Raw genomic sequence first — 16,713 nt, 5'->3', positions numbered from 1 at the left:
AGGGACTGTAAATCCTTATAAGTATTTGAGCTCTCTTTGTTTCTAAAGCCAATTACTTGATTCATGCCTTTTTTTTTCAATCTAGCAAACTGCCTGTTATGTCTTTAATTTTATCTGTTTTGGCATGTCTTTACTTTTTCCTGTTCCTTCCCAAATAAAATTATGGAGCATCTGTTATGTTCGAAGCACTCTTATAATGGAATTTTGCATCCTCATGGCTTTTTGTTATTAGATGCTAGACATTATGATACCCCAGGGAGGAAAGTAAATGTCGGAATTATTTGTTCCATGAACCTCTGGATTGCATGCAGATTCATTTGCAAAGGTCTCCTTACAGGCCCCTAAACATTTTCTCTTGACTACTTAATTTATATTGTTTTCCCTATGTGAATGCCCTCTTTCAGTGCTTTACAAATATTAACTCACTGAACTCTTATTCAGATAAAGAGCAAGGGAAGAATATAAAAACTTTCTAATGTAAGGCTGTATCTGTGATGGCACTTAAAGACTTAACTGTCTGGTTTTGGTTTGGTGGAAGCCCCATCACAGTCTTCCCTTGATGTCACTTAATCCTGCCTGGGGAGTTACAATGGACTGACCATTATCTGTCTATCCCAGAGGATGATTTTCCTCCCTGCTCTGTGCAGAGCTGGTTATTTATCTTAAAATCTTACAGATAAAGAGCAATTGAGAAGCCATTAAGGGAAATTAGAGGACAGAGAACCACTAATAAAATTATAAAAAAGAAATACACTTTCTAGTATTTTATTTATCTCAGAACTTTCTCTTGAGTATTGTAAATTTTCCAAAGTAAAAGAAAGACATCTCTTAGTTTTGGGATAGTGCCATTTAAGAAATAGAAAGAAAGAAAGAAAAATGATTATTGCTGAAAATAATGAACCTTTCTTGTCAAAAGAAAGGAAGATTTTCTGAAGATGTGCAGAAATACACAGGTTCAGTACCTCCCATAATATTCCAGCCACCAAAAGGATAATGCCTTCTTGGCCTACTCATGATCTCCACTTCCTTTATTCTAATTGTTATGGCAGGACCAACATATCACTCAAGAGACTAGCTAGTAAACTAATAAGAGATGGGTTCTGCTCTAGGGTTGAGAGCTCAGATTTGTTATTAGTTCTAACTGCCCAAGAGTAGGTTACTGAGAGTGAACTCAGAATTTCTGTTTAGAATGGTACCTAATATCTTATGAAATTCTTATCTCTGAATGTGGCAGTCCTATATTAGGTAGTTATTTTACTAACAGAAGCATTATGTATTGCTTATGTGTATATATTAGAAGAGTTTGTGGGAGGAAATGATAAATAGTTTGAGATGCCTCTGAGTCATGCAAATAGAGATGCCCAGTAAACAGGTGCATGTATGAATTTATAGGTGGGGGTTGGGGGAGCTAAATGAAGGGATGATATTCACAAGATTGGGTAGGTAGGGTGTGTAGCCATGTGGTAGATCTCTTGGGAGTTTGGGAAGGAGGGAGAAGGAATGGTGTTTGAGGCCAGGACAGCTAAGAGCCAGCAGTTTGCAGTATTGCCTTGTGGTCCTAGAATATGTGAAGGGTGAGAACAGTCTTCATTTGAGAGAGCTGCAAGGAAGTCAGTACCTTTGATCCAGGTTTAGTCAATGGCAAGGCAGTAATAAAGAAACCTTTATGAAGAGACTGGGGTTTGAAACTCTATGAAGAGTTTCTTTTGGGAATTTCACAGAGCTCGGGGAAATCTCTGGGTAGATTAAGAACATGAGCCTGAAGGGAAGGCTTGAGGATGCAAATAGGGGATTGAGCTGAAGGCATTGTGAAGATAAGAGAAGGATTCAATGTTTCAGGATTATAAGGATGATAGACTTAGATTCCATGCATGAGTTCAGATGTATATAGGAGTATTTTGTACTCTCATTTCATCATTGACTCTCTGTCATTTTCTACCTCTTTTTCTAAGCTTTTTCTCTCCTTTCTCTTCTGTCTCTGTCTACTTTCTGGGTTTCTGTCCCCTTCACTTTTGGCTCTGATCTCTATCTTTCTCTCCCTCTTTCTTCATCTATCTAACACCTCAGATCCTTCTCTCCCCCGTTAACTCTGGCTACCTGGCTTTGTCTCTGTCTCTCTCCCTCTCCCTCTCTCTCCTACCCCATCTCCCTCTCTCTGTTGGCTATTTCCAGTATAGATCTCTCAACCTTTTTCTATGGGTTTCTGTACCTCTCTTTTGTTGGGTTTCTATCCATTTCAAACTTTTTCTATCTAATCCTTTCTAAATCCTTGTATGGGTTCTCATCTGTCCTCAGCCTCCTCATTCTCTCCCTTGGTATCTCTTCTCTCTGAGACTCTACTCCTTCCTTCCTTCCTTCCTTCCTTCCTTCCTTCCTTCCTTCCTTCCTTCCTTCCTTCCTCCTTCTTCCTTCTTCCTTCTTCCTTCTTCCTTCTTCCTTCCTCCTCCTCCTCCTCCTCCTCCTCCTCCTCCTCCTCCTCCTCCTTCCTCCTAACTGCTCCTTCTCTCTTCCTTCTTCTTCTTCTTCTCCTTCTTCTTCCTTCTCTTCTTTCTTCGAAAAATTTAAAGAAGAAAAAGTTTTCACTCACTAGCCTGACTTTTTACTTCAGTTCTACATGTTTTATATTTTTGTAGGAATAATCTATTTACACTAATAAAAGAGAAACATGTAAATTGCTGTCACTCTGCTATTCCCACCAGCCAATCAGAGCGACTATGCAAATTAACCCAACAAAGATGGCGGTTAATTTGCATACGCAGACGCAGAGCGAAGACTGAAGGTGATTGAAGATGGTGGTGGCCACGGAGCTGGAGCGAGCAGGTGGCTTGGGTTGCTCCCGGCGACGGAGGAAGCCAAGCTTCCCACCAGCCCTGGACTCCGATCAAGGAGTGTCTGGGGGCCTGGGTCGCCAGGGGTGACTCAGGCTTCCGGCCCGTCCTGGGCTCTGCTCAAGGAGCTGGAAAAAAAAAAGGAGGGGCTGGGAGCAGCCGGAGCAGAGAAGCCAAGCATCCCTGCTGCGGCCAGACCAAAGGCCTGGGTCCCAGGTGCCGGAGGAAAACCAGTGCCAGCAGCCAGGGGAAGGAAGGCCTATTGTGCGAATCTTCATGCAACGGGCCACTGGTATATATATATAAAACCCTAATATGCAAATAGACCGAATGGCGGAAAAACCAAACAACCAGTTGCTATGATGTGCGCTGACCACCAGGGGGCACACGCAGAACATGGCAGGTGTCAGTAGCAGGTAGCAGAGCGCGGTACATGGTGGGCATTGGCCGAGGCAGGATGGTGGAGCAGGTGAACGGGGGCACCAGACCAGGGCGGGGCGCTGGTCGCTGTCATGGGGAGAGCCTCTGGTGGTTACTGAAAATTCTTTGCTCCCACACACCGCGGTCCCGCCAGGCACTTGCACCCGCTGCTGGCACCAATTGCCCCTCAGGGCTTCTCCACCTCCTCCTGCTCCTGAGGAGCGATTGGGACCAGCAGCTGCCTTTCACACCCGCTGCCGGCAACAGCCCCATTGCTTGCTCCCGCTGCCAATGCCAGAGCCACCGCTCACACCCGCTGACGGCGCTGGCCCCAGTGGCTCTGCTCCGTCAGTGGGGGTGAGCGGGGCCGGCAGAACTGGGGGGCTGCAGTGGGAGGGGCCGAGCGGGGGCGTGGAGGATGGGCTGAGACCCACCCCTGCACCCACTGCAGCCTTGAGGCCCACAGTTCCTTTCAAGATGCCCAAATTCATGCACTAGGGCCCCTAGTTATTTATAAACTTATTAACTATTCAAGATCTTACAATTATTCCCTTGTTGCCTCTTACTATTTGTAGTTATTGGTTGTATAATATGCTATTGAGTTCTTACATTACATAATACTCTTAACTATTCTCCCATTATTATTTTTAATTTTAGAATTGCAACTAAACTATCCCAGGGTCTCATCATAATTTTTTAAAACTATCTTTTTATTTTCAGAGAGAGGGAGAGAAAGATGGAAACATCGATGATGAGAGAGAATCACCGGTTGGCTTGCCTCCCGCATGCCCCCTACTGGGGATGGAGCCCACAACCCAGGCATGTGTCCTGACTGGGAATCGGGCTGTAACCTCCTGGTTCATAGGCTTAACCACTGAACCATGCAGGCCGACGGACTCATCATAATTTTTGTCCATAAGTACATTTTTAGCTCTGGATGAAATTAAAGTAGGATTACTGTAATATTTGGCAAATATTTCTATTGATCATAGTTTGAATGGTTTTATCTATTTCGGTGACCTCTTTATTGTGCCCAACTCTATCATTTTAAAGACTTTTTCTTTAGGGATTATAAATAATCAGTTTTTAGCCTACTTGGGTGAAAGAGTCGCTAGTATAACTAGAAGAAGAAGGAGTTAAGTTAGGACAGAGACTAAAGATGTCACCTAATTAGTCTTAGTCTGCTGGTTGGAATCATTAATGTTTGCTATACTAACTAAAGCAACATGTAGTCAATTAGTATACTCTAGGTTACCCAATAGGTTTTTCTTACTCTAATTTAATACAGAGTAGTAACACTTTCTCCTTGATCAGAGAAAAATGGGATTTTTGAATGTTTTGAAAGACTGGGCTTATAAGATTTTTATGAATTCTAAGTATCATATAGAATAGTTTTTTCCCCAGTATTGATATGTGGCAGTAGATACCCCATTTCCCCTTAATGAAATTTTATAAAGAACCCCTGTTCTAAAAATAGATAGAAAGGAAAGTTGCTCTACTTGAAACTGGGGCATAGCACCAGCTGACTTTGCCTTCCTTGTTCACCTCTGTAGAACCCCAGGCCTCTAAAAGATGTATGTAGTATGTAAACCATACTGCCTTTACAGGAGCCTGACATTTTATTAAATCAATTAATAGTCTTCTTTAAGAAAAATTTCTTTGACGTTACTCAGTAATATTTTATCTATGGTTCATCATAGATCAGTGGTTCTCAACCTTCCTAATGCTGCGACCCTTTAATACAGTTCCTCATGTTGTGATGACCCCCAACCATAAAATTATTTTCATTGCTACTTCATAACTGTAATTTTGCTACTGTTATGAATCGTAATGTAAATATCTGATATGCAGGATGTATTTAGGCGACCCCTGTGAAACGGTCTTTTGACCCCCAAAGGGGTCGTGACCCACAGGTTGAGAACCGCTGTCAGATTGATTACTTGAATAATGAAGAGGTAGCCTTCCTTAAATAAAACTTTCCCTGTACTTATATGAGACAATTTAAATAGCAAGAATGGCAAGTTGATTTTATTCCTCATATCAACTTATTTTATTGATGGTAAATGTGGGAAGGGCTGTGTGCAGAAGGGGAAGATTGTACCTTTCACTGCTCTGGGATCAGGGATAGGAATGCAGTGCTTGATTATGCCTGTTTGCCACTACTGCTGGAGAGGAAAGGGTAGGGGTTGTTAATCTGTACTGAAAAGTAAAGAGCACTGGCTTTGTAGCTAGAAATATTTGGGTTTCAATATTTTCAGTGGAGTGTGATCTAGGGAAGAATGTATAAGTAATGCAGAACTCGAGGTGGATGAATTATCAAGACTTATTTATAAATTGTCAGTGTTATAGCAAATAAGATAATAAGTATCATCTGCCTGAATTTAGGAATTTCTTTTGAATATCAATTAGCAACTTTGTTTTCATGTTATTTTAATATTTTGTGAAACTAAAATACTATTACTTGCATATTGTGTAAAAAACAACAACACAGGATAATAAATAAATAAAAATAAAATGTTTTTTTTTTACTTTCTAAATCCCCATATCCCTCTCCATAGAGGTAAATTTCCTGTGTGCATATATGAGTACATATATCAGATGTTAATGTAATAGCATAAACATTATTTTAGAACATGATCATCCTCTTTCCCAACAATATGGCTTTTTATGTCTGTACTAGAGGCCCGGTGCACAAATTCATGCACCAGTGGGGTTCCTCCGCCTGGCCTGCAGGATTGAGCCAAAACCAGCTCTCTGTGGCCAGCCTGGGTGAGGGGCTGATGGCTGTTTGCAGGCTGGCCAAGCCCCCCAGCGAGGACCCTCACCCCATGAAGGTGTGGCCAGCCTGGGTGAAGGGCTGAGGGCTGTTTTCAGGCTGGCCACACCCCCTTCAGGGTGGGGATCCTGCTGGGGTGCCTGGCCAGTCTCGGTGAGGGGCTGTTGGCTGTTTGCAGGCTCGCCAAGCCCCCCAGCGGGGATCCTTATCCCATGAATGTGTGACCAGCCTTGATGAGTGGCTGATGGCTGTTTGCAGGCTGGCCACGGCCCCCAGCCACCCAAGCTCCCAGTGGAGGCTGGCTGGAAGCAGGTATCTGGGATTTATTTATCTTCTATACTTGAAACTTTGTTGCCTTGTGTGGAGGCTACAGCCGGCCAGGTCAGGCAGGAAGCTTGGCTTCCTCCATCGCCGGGGAGACCAAGCCTCCTGCTTGCTCCACCTCTGTGGCCACCAGCCGCCATCTTGGTTGGGTTAATTTGCGTATAGTCGCTGTGATTTCTCTGGTGGGCATGGCTTAGGGCGTAGCGAAGGTAAGGTCAATTTTTATGTTTCTCTTTTTTTAGTTTAGATTATGTCTCTTAGGTGCATATGGCTTTGGCAGTTTTTCAGGCTTTCCCTGTTTTTGATGACCTTGGTAGTTTTTTGTAGAGTGCTAGATAGATATTTTGTAGTATGCTTCACTCTCTCATAGTAAACTGGAGCTCTAGGTTATTTGGACAAAGACCACAGAGTGCCAATTTCATCATATCATATGTACCTTGTATGATATGATGACACATCAAGGTATATACTACTCTCAGCACGATTTGTGACTGTTATATTAATCTTGATCACCTGGCTGACCTATTTTTTAATTTTCCCCACTGTAAAGTGACTCTTTTTTTACCCCCTTTCCCTGCTGCATTCTTTAGAATGCAGTCAATATGCTCAGGCCAAAACTGAGAAAGGAGGGAGTTATGTTCCTTTTTAAGGGCAGAGTGGCTACATATATTATTTGTTTTTCTTTTGCATGAGAGATTGTCTCTTCTCCTTCACTTGTTAATCTTTTTAATAATTTATATCAGTGTGGACTTGTTATTTTATTTTATACTTTGGGGTATAATCTAATACTATTTTATTTTATTGATTAAACTAGAGGCCCGGTGCACAAAATTCATGCACTCGGGGGGTGGGTCCCTCAACCCACCTGCATTCTCTCGCAGTCTGGGAGCCCTTGGGGGGTTATCTAACTGCTATGGAGGCAGGAGAGGCTCCCGCCACCGCTGCTGCGTTCACCAGCTGTGAGCCTGGCTTCTGGCAGAGTGGCACTTCCCCTGTGGGAGTGCACTGACCACCAGGGTGGAGCTCCTGCGTTGAGGGTCTGCCCCCAGGTGGTCAATGACTGTCCTAGCGACCAGTCGTTCTGTCGTTTGGTCAATTTGCATATTAGCCTTTTATTATATAGGACTAGAGGCCAGGTGCACAAAAATTTGTTCACTTGGGGGGGAGAGGGGGTCCCTCAGCCCATCCTGTGCCCTCTCGCAGTCTGGGACCCCTCAGGAGATAATGACCTGCTGGCTTAGGCCTGCTCCCAGGTGGCAGAGGGCAGGCCCAATCCCTAGGTGCAGACCCCGGTCGGGCTCAGAGCAGGGCCGATTGGGGAGTTGGGGCGCTGCCCTTGTCATGCACAGAGCAGGGCGGATCGGGAGGTTGCGATGCCACCCCTAGTCATGCTCAGGGTACAGCCGATTGGGGTGTTGGGGCACCGCCCCCTGTCACACTCAAGGCAGGGTCGATAGGGAAGTTGTGACTCCACGCCCTGTCACGCACAGAGCAGGGCCGATCAGGGGGTTGGGGCGTTGCCCCCTGTCATGCACAGAGCAGGGCCCATCAAGTGGGTTGGGGCTCCGTACCCTGTCACACACAGAGCAGGGCCGATCAGGGGGTTGAGGAGCTCCCCCCTGTCATGCACAGAGCAGGGCCGATTAGGGGGTTGAGGAGCTCCTCCCTGTCACTCACAGAGTAGGGTCAATAGGGGAGTTGGGGCACCGCCTCCTCTCACACACAGAGCAGGGCCCATCAGGGGGTTGGGGAATTCCCCCCTGTCACGCACAGAGTAGGGCCCATCAGGGGGTTGAGGAGCTCCCCCCTGTCACTCACAGAGTAGGGCCAATAGGGGAGTTGGGGCACCGCCCCGTCACACACAGAGCAGGGCAGATTAGGGGGTTGGGGCGCCGCCCTCTATCACCCACAGAGCAGGGCCGATAAGGGGGTTGGGGCGCCGCCACTGTCACATTCAGGGCAGGGCCGATGGGGAGGTTATGGCTCTACCCCGTCACACACAGAGCAGGGCCCTTGGGGGGGTGTTGGGGCGCCGCCCTCTATCACCCACAGAGCAGGGCCGATCAGGGGGTTGGGGTGCCGCCACTGTCACACTCAGAGCAGGGCCGATGGGGAAGATTATGGCTCTACCCCATCACACACAGAGCAGGGCCTTGGGGGGGTGGGGGGGTGGGGCGCCACACCCTGTCACACACAGAGCAGGGCCGATCAGGGGGTTAGGGCGCTGCACCCTGTCACACACAGAGCCACAGGGCGATCAGGGGTTGGGGAGCTCCCCCCTATCAGGCACAGAGCAGGGCGGATAGGGAGGTTGTGGTCCTGCCCCCTGTCACACAGAGCCGCAGGGCGATCAGGGGGTTTGGGCGCTGCACCCTGTCACGCTGATCCCGGTGCTGGGAGGCATATTACCCTTTTACTATATAGAATAGAGGCCTGGTGCACGGGTGGGGGCCGGCTGGTTTGCCCTGAAGGGTGTCCTGGATCAGGGTGGGGGTCCCCACTGGGTTGCCTGGCCAGTCTGGATGAGGGGCTGAGGGCCGTTTTCAGGCTGGCGGGTGACTGAAGCTCCCAACCTCTCCTTTTTTTCTTTTTTTTTTTTATTCTGGGCCAGCTTTAGCTCTGAGGCCTCGGCTGTTGAAAGCAGGTTTCTGGCCTTTGTTTACCTTCTGTATTTGATACAATGTTGCGGGCCGGCTGACTAACGCAGGTTTCTGGGGTTTTATTTAGCTTCTATATTTGCAACATAGTTGCTTAGAGTTGCAGCTGAGAGGCCGGCAAGTCAGGTGGGGAACGTTGGAGTCCGCCGTCACTGGAGCAAGCAAGCCTCCCTGTTTGCTTCAGTGCATGGCTGCCGGCCGCCATCTTGGCTGGCAGTTAATTTGCATATCGCCCTGATTAGCCAATGGGAAGGGTAGCGGATGTACGGCTAATTACCATGTTTCTCTTTTATTAGATAGGATTGTTACAGCTTTGGCCATTGGGAGCTCTTTCCTTTTTTTGTTTTTTCTTTTTTCTTTTTTTTAATGTATTTTATTGATTTTTTTACAGAGAGGAAGGGAGAGGGATAGAGTCAGAAACATCGATGAGAGAGAAACATCAATCAGTTGCCTCCTGCACACCTCCTACTGGGGATGTGTCCGCAACCAAGGTTCATGCCCTCGATCGGAATCGAACCTGGGACCCTTCAGTCCGCAGGCCAATGCTCTATTCACGGAGCCAAACTGGTCAGGGCATGGGAGCTCTTTTCAGTTAGCTTCTGTGTCCCTTTGACCCCAGTTAATTTGGTCATTTTGTTTTGTTTTTGAGCATGTCTTGATTTTCTTGCATATAGTAGATTATTTTTAATTTCTTGCTTTTCACAAATCTTCAGCCGTCTTTGTGTGTGCACATGCACATATATATATATATACAGATAATTTTTTCCATAAATTTAATTCCTAGAAATGTCATTGCTGTGTTGAATTGGGTGTCTGTATGTCTTCACTTTAGGATGAGTACAGCCCATTGACTTGCCAAAATATTGCAGGAGTTTGGGCTTTGACCAGAAGTGTGTTATAGTGCATATTGGACCATATACTTAGTTTCCTCAGGTTGAACTTTCTTTTCAAATTTGATAAGGGAAAAATTGTAGGTCAGTGTGTGTGTGTGTGTGTGTTTATGAATTAGGTTGAGCATCTTTCTACATTGTTTTTGGCCATTTGTGTGATTATCTGTTCATGCCCCTTTTCATTTTTTTATTGAAATGTTAGTCTTTTCCTATAGATTTTTAAGAGGTATTTGTTTTTTAAACAAAAACAAATTAGCCCTTTGTCATGTAGGCAAAAAATTTTTTTGGCCAAATTGTCATTTTAAAAAATTTGGTTCTCTCTTTTTATGTAGTATAAAAGTTTTACATTTTTTATGTAATCAAATTGTCATTATTTTTCTTAATAGCTCATAGATATTTTGTCCAGTATTTGCAAACGCACTCGTGTTTTTTTCTGATACATTTGTAGTTTTTTTAAATGTTAGTTATTTTGATATTTATTTTGTTTGAAGTTGTGAAATTGTGAGATAATGATGAAGCTTGCTATAATCATCGTTGTATGCTAAGTGCTCACCCTCCCCTCCCTCAGTGCCCCTCAATCCCTCCCCTAGTTTCTGAAGCAAAAGAATATTTCTCTTTTTCCTAATTCACACCCACTTTACTGTTAGTATTATTCCTAGCTCTGGCCAACCTGGCACACCCATCAGAGAAAAGTCATTTATTTTAAAGGGGTTTTTTTGTTTTGTTGGGTTTTTTTTTTTTTTTTTTTTTTTTTTGCTAGTCCAAGTTCCCTAACCCAATTCTGAGGCAAATCCTGGGCTACCATGATATTTTGTTAAGTGTTTTATTGTGGGGCTCTCTGATATGCTGCTTTTGCATGCCATCAAATTTTTAGAATTATAGCATGATTCTATTTAAAACTGCAGCCTCAAGCAAATTTGTTTCCTTGACCTCAAAAATCACCTTGGGATGAGAGCATCACAGTAATATCTGTTTTTCAAATGTAGGTTGGAGTTATCTGATAGTTGCCTTGTTAGGTGTGATCAGAATTTTGTCATTTAAATTTATTTCTCAGTGAATGGTTTTAGAGTAGAGTTCACGAAGGACTGGTTCTTGGCAGTTAGAGAGTGATTTACTAATAAATGTGATAATTAGGAAAATCAAACCATTGAGAGAAATCCTCCCTAAATTGTACAGCATGTAATTTTTTGAAGATTTCTGAATAAGACACACTTCATGTACTATAGATTCCTTTTAAAGGATTTGTAGCAGGGACTCCTTAGCAAAATTATTAGAAGTCTAATAACTTTTCTTTGAAATTAGTCTTTTTCATTTTGTTATTTCAATTATACTTTTATATTTTTCATATTTCATATTTGATTTTTAAAATCTATAGCTAATCTGTAAGTATGTGGGCATTTGTTGATAACCCACAGAGAGATTACATTAAGAAAACAGCAGACCTGAGATATTTCAGATAATTAAAAGTGATGGAAATTAATCCTAGTCCATTTATCATCTTGAAATGTTAGCATTCCCAGTCTCTTGAATTATCTTTGGCACAAATCTCCAAACAAAACTACTTTAGGAAGGTGAAATGTTAGTGTTTCCTCCACTGTGATGATGCTTCATAGGGATATGCACTCTCCACTCAGGATTATTCCTATAGCTATTTAATTCACAGCAGAACATCTGTAAGTTTAACAAGAACATTGAAGAGCATGGTGTTGTTGAGCCCATTCATTTCAAATCAGTATTGGTGGTAGTAATATTTGTTGGGTTTGGTTTTCAGTCTTAGGACCCAATTCGATTTTTTTTTTTAAGTGATTTGATTTGAATACAAACACAGAGCCCTGAAGGGAAAGGTAGTTCACAGTGCCTTCACTTATAATGAGACACCTCTAGTGTCTCAGAAAATTAAGACAGTCAAAATGACAGCTTTTAAATGTCAAAGGAATATTTATATCATACCTACAAAATGAGCAAACCTCTTCTAGGATTCTAAAGAAAATTGCAAATTTTTGATGAGTAAATGGTGTGAATAACCAGAATTTATTTGAGCAAAGAGATAGGCTTATGTTAATTTGCAAAATAATAGTTCAAATATAATTTGAGCCCTCATGTTTCTCATAGTGTAGTAAATTAGAACATTCAACCTATAGCAGACATGGTTTTATTAACCTTTTTTTAATGTGTTCTGCTTTATTAATATTATGAATAAAATATACTGCCCAAAAAATGAGTGTCAAATGAAACATGAACTGTATGAAATAGAGTGAAATTATCTTTATTGATATGAGCACAATACTTCTACTGTAACCCAAGTTTTTCATTAACTGCACTTCAGTGTTGATTTTTTTGAGTTCAGTTTTACCTATCATCTATTTTTCAGATGAATTACTGTCAAGTCTTACCTGCCATTCTACATAATAAATTGGTATTTTTATTTCACTCATAGGGCTTTATATTTATCTTTGTTAAATGTTATATTGTGGGTTTGGTTTAGCATTCCAGATATTAGAATTCTTTAAATTTCTTACTTGATCTTCCATTCTAAGGCATTTTTCCTAGGTTTGTTTCAGTCTTAGATAGTTGTGTTGAAGTCAGAAATTCTAAGCTGACTGCCAAATTCCCTCTCTGATGTGTTTTATTTGGTTAGCATATTCTGTTAATATTTTTTAAATTAGAATGTTTTTAGTTAAGTCTTGTACTATCTGAATTACCAATCACTGTAACTTACTGCATTACACATTTTTGTTTCACACATTTACATTTATTGCTTAGTCATTGAAGGCATTTACTTTTGCAACTCCTAATAAATGAAATCATTTATGAAAATATTGATTGAGATAAGTGAAAGACAGAGTTTGTGGCCCTACCTTTTTTGTCCTTGGCATTCATTTTAAATCTTTTTATTCTTCATTTTTGTTATGAATTAAATTGTAATACATTCTTACACATCTCCGGGTCATTCATAAATATATCATGATTAACTTAGTCAAATGATTTGTTAAAATCAAGAAACCTTGTAATCGAGTAGTTAAAAAAGGATAGCTTTGACGTCTGTGTTAATGACCTTTCCAAAACCCAAGATTCACCATTTCTTGAAATCTACTTAACACAACAATCTCTTTGACACCACTTTAGCATTCTTTTTTATTTATTTTCTTTATTGGACTTCACCTTCACTCGGAACTGGTCGTTGTCTAAATAAATCTTGATCTCTAAAATTTTAAGAGAAGTATTCAGCATCACTCTGGCTACCCTCAGGTTTACATATGACCTCATCGCTTTACAAAAAATAGGGTCATCAGCCATTCACTCAATTCTCCCCAGCACCTAATCACTTATTTTAGATGTACAGGAAGGGAAAAAAAAAAAGGTATTGTTCCTTTCTAAAAATTATAATAGTTAAAATTGAGTCTTTTTTATGTGACAGGTAATGTGCTTAAAGAACTTTATATATAGATTATTTCTTATAATCTTAAGACAGTCTTTTAAAGTAGACACCATCATTAGCATTGTTTTGTAGCAAACTGAGGTCTAGAGAAGTTAAGTAATGCTCATGGTCCCATAACTTGTAGTAGCAGAGTTGGGACTTTGTGTGACTCATACTAACCTTGCCTCTTAATTCATACTGTATCGCTTCTCTGTGTTCTTGTTCTCCTCTTCCTGTGATATTCTAGATGACTAATATAGACATGGGATTCAGCAACAAAGAGATTATTGATCTTGAACAATTCTGGTGTAGTAATGGTGGTGAAATTCAGAGGAGTACGTTTTTTAGAGAGAATGAGTTGAGACAGGTATTACAAAAAAGTGTAGACACCTCTTTTGAGGCATTTTGCTCTTTTTTTAAAAATATATTTTTATTGATTTCAGAGAGGAAGGGAGAGGAAGAGAGAGATAGAAACATCAATGATGAGAGGGAATCATTGATTAGCTGCCTTCTGCACGTTAGACCAAGCCAGCAACCCAGGCATGCGCCCTTGACTGGAAACGAACCTGGGACCCTCCGGTCTGCAGGCCAACACTCTATCCACTGAGCCAAACCAGAGAGGGCAGGCATTTTGCTCTTAAAGGGGGCCTAAAAATATTGTGGTGATTATTGTATTAAAGGGTTTTTTAATGATGGGAGAAATAACAGCAGTTTTGTGTACTGATTGTAATGCTCCCACAGAGAAGAATTTATGGAGAAAGACATGAAAATTACTGAAGTAATGACTGAATAGGAAAAACAGAATAGTGTCTTTTTTTTTTTTTTTTTAACAAGTATCAGGGTTTGCCTTAGAAAGAAGCTTGGTCAGTTTATCTCTAGAGAAAGAAAGAAAGAACATATGGTGATAGATGCTGGTAGATGGAAATATGCAGTGCAAGAAAGGTCATCAGCTAAAGGTGAGAATAGATTAGGCAAATGTAATATCATTACTGGGCTGATTGAATACCAGTGGCATGTTTCACAGACCTAGAACAAAACTCTCCAAAAATTCATATGGAATAAAAAACACCCCAAATAGCCAAGCAATCCTGAGAATGAAGAACAAAGTTGGAGGCATCACAATACCAGATATCAAGCTATATTACAAAGCCACTGTTCTCAAAACTGCCTGGTACTGGCACAAGAACAGACATATAGACCAAATGGAACAGAACAGCAGAACCCAAAAATCGATCCAAGCCATTATGCTCAATTAATATTTGACAAAGGAGGCAAGAGCATACATTGGTGTCAAGACAGTCTCTTCAGTAAATGGTGTTGGGAAAATTGGACAGGTACATGGAAAAAAAAAATTAAACTAGACCACCAACTTACACCATACACAAAAATAAACTCAAAATGGATAAAGGACTTAAATGTAAGACGGGAAACCATAAAAGTATTAGAGGAATCCACTGGCAGCAAAATCTCAGACATATGGCCAAAGCAATATCTTTACTGATACAGCTCATAGGACAATGGAAACTAAGGAGAAAATAAACAAATGGGACTACATCAAAATAAAAAGCTTCTGCACGGCAAAAGAAACTAACAAAACAAGAAAGCCCACTGCATGGGAGAACATATTTGCCAATGTTATCTCCAGTAAGGGTTTAATCTCCAAAATTTCTAGGGAACTCATACAACTTAACAAAAGGAAGATAAACAACCCATTCAAAAAATGGGCAAAGGACCGAAATAGACTCTTTTCAAAAGAGGACATACGGAAGGCCAAGAGACATATGAAAACATGCTCAAAGTCACTAGTCATCTGTGAGGTGCAAATCAAAACAACAATGTGGTACTATCTCACACCTATCAGAATGGCTATCATCAACAAAACAACAAATGACAATTGCTGGCGAGGATGCAGAGAAAAAGGAACCCTCTTGCACTGCTGGTGAGAATGCATATTGGTGCAGCCACTGTGGAAAACAGTATGGCATTTTCTCAGAAAGTTAAAAATGGAACTTTCATTGGACCCAGTGATCCCAATTCTCAGAATATATTCCAAGAAAACAGAAACACCAATCAGAAAGGATATATGCACCCCTATGTTCACAGCAGCACAATATACAATAGCTAAGATTTGGAAACTGCCTAAGTGCCCAACAGCAGGTGAGTGGATTAGAAAATGTGGTACATCTACACAGTGGAATACTACACTGCTGTAAAAAAGAAGGAATTCTTACCATTTGCAACAGCATGGGTGGAACTGGAGAGCATTATGCTAAGCGAAATAACCAGTCAGAGCAAGATACATAGCACATGATCTCACTAATTTTTGGAATATAATGAACATCATAAATTGATGAACAAAAATAGACCCAGAGACATAGAAGCATTGAACAGACTGTCCAACCCATGAGGGAAGGTGGGGTGGGGGTTGGGTAAGAGATCAACCAGAGGACTTGTATGCATGCATATGAGCATAACCAATGGACAGACAGTAGGGGTGCGTGTGCTGGGGGTGGGAACAGCCAGGGAGAGGTCAATGGAGGAATACTTTAAACAATAATTTAATTTTTTTAAGAAAGAAAAAAGTGAATAGATTAGGCAAATGTTTTATTACTACTGGGCTGATTGAATTACTTCAAGGTGAATTTAATGTGAGACCAATTAGCAAAATTTTAGGTTTGCTGCCATGTTCATCTTTTGGGTATAGTTAGAGAATGTGTGGAAAGCTGCATTTAACCAAAGTTGTGGTTTATCAAACAAGCCTGGCATAAGAGGAGGGTATATACTACAGCAGACTGGGCAAACTTTTTCATAAAGGGCCATAAAGTAAATATTTATGGTTTTACAGGCTATGTGGTCTCTGTCACAACTACTCAAGTCTGCCATTGTAGTTCAAAAGTAGCCAGACTTACTTAAGTAAATCAGCATCACTGTGTTCCTATCAAACTTTATTTATAAAAACAGGCAGCTATTGTTTACTGATTCCTGTGACAGACCAAGGAATTTAAGCTGGATGTGAAAGGGAAGAGAGGAGAACATAAAGTAAAGGATAGTGAAAAGGTGGTAAGGTCAATGGTTTGCTATCTCACTAAACTGTTTCCTGAGCTATGTTGTACTCTTTGACCCCACATCTTGAAAATGGTTTTCTCTCTGCCTGAAATGGCCCTTTCATACTCAGTTTAGATGTCATCTCTTTATACCTGCTCCCTTACTTCCTCTGCTGTAGCCACTGACATATAGAAAGTAATTAATGCTGAAAATTGAAATTCTTCACTTCAGTTTGGTAGGTAAGATGATTTCAAATTGGGAAGACTGAAAGTTTGTTTACCTGAAGATTTTCCCACTCAGTGGCCAATTCTAGACTTGAACACAGCGATTCTCAGCTTTGTTTTCTGCTTCAGTG

The 16,713-nt window shown here is 41.5% G+C and overlaps 1 protein-coding gene across 17 annotated transcripts in view; it reads left to right on the top strand.

Moving 5' to 3' along the window:
* The window catches only part of GSK3B (glycogen synthase kinase 3 beta), a 179,095-nt gene that overhangs the window by 85,358 nt on the left and 77,024 nt on the right, over nucleotides 1-16,713 (top strand). The gene's annotated exons all lie outside the window — the stretch shown is intronic.

Source organism: Myotis lucifugus, unplaced genomic scaffold (genome assembly GCF_000147115.1).
Source record: "Myotis lucifugus unplaced genomic scaffold, Myoluc2.0 scaffold_84, whole genome shotgun sequence".
Lineage (NCBI taxonomy): Eukaryota > Metazoa > Chordata > Mammalia > Chiroptera > Vespertilionidae > Myotis > Myotis lucifugus.
This window is presented reverse-complemented; position numbering and strand designations above follow the sequence as displayed.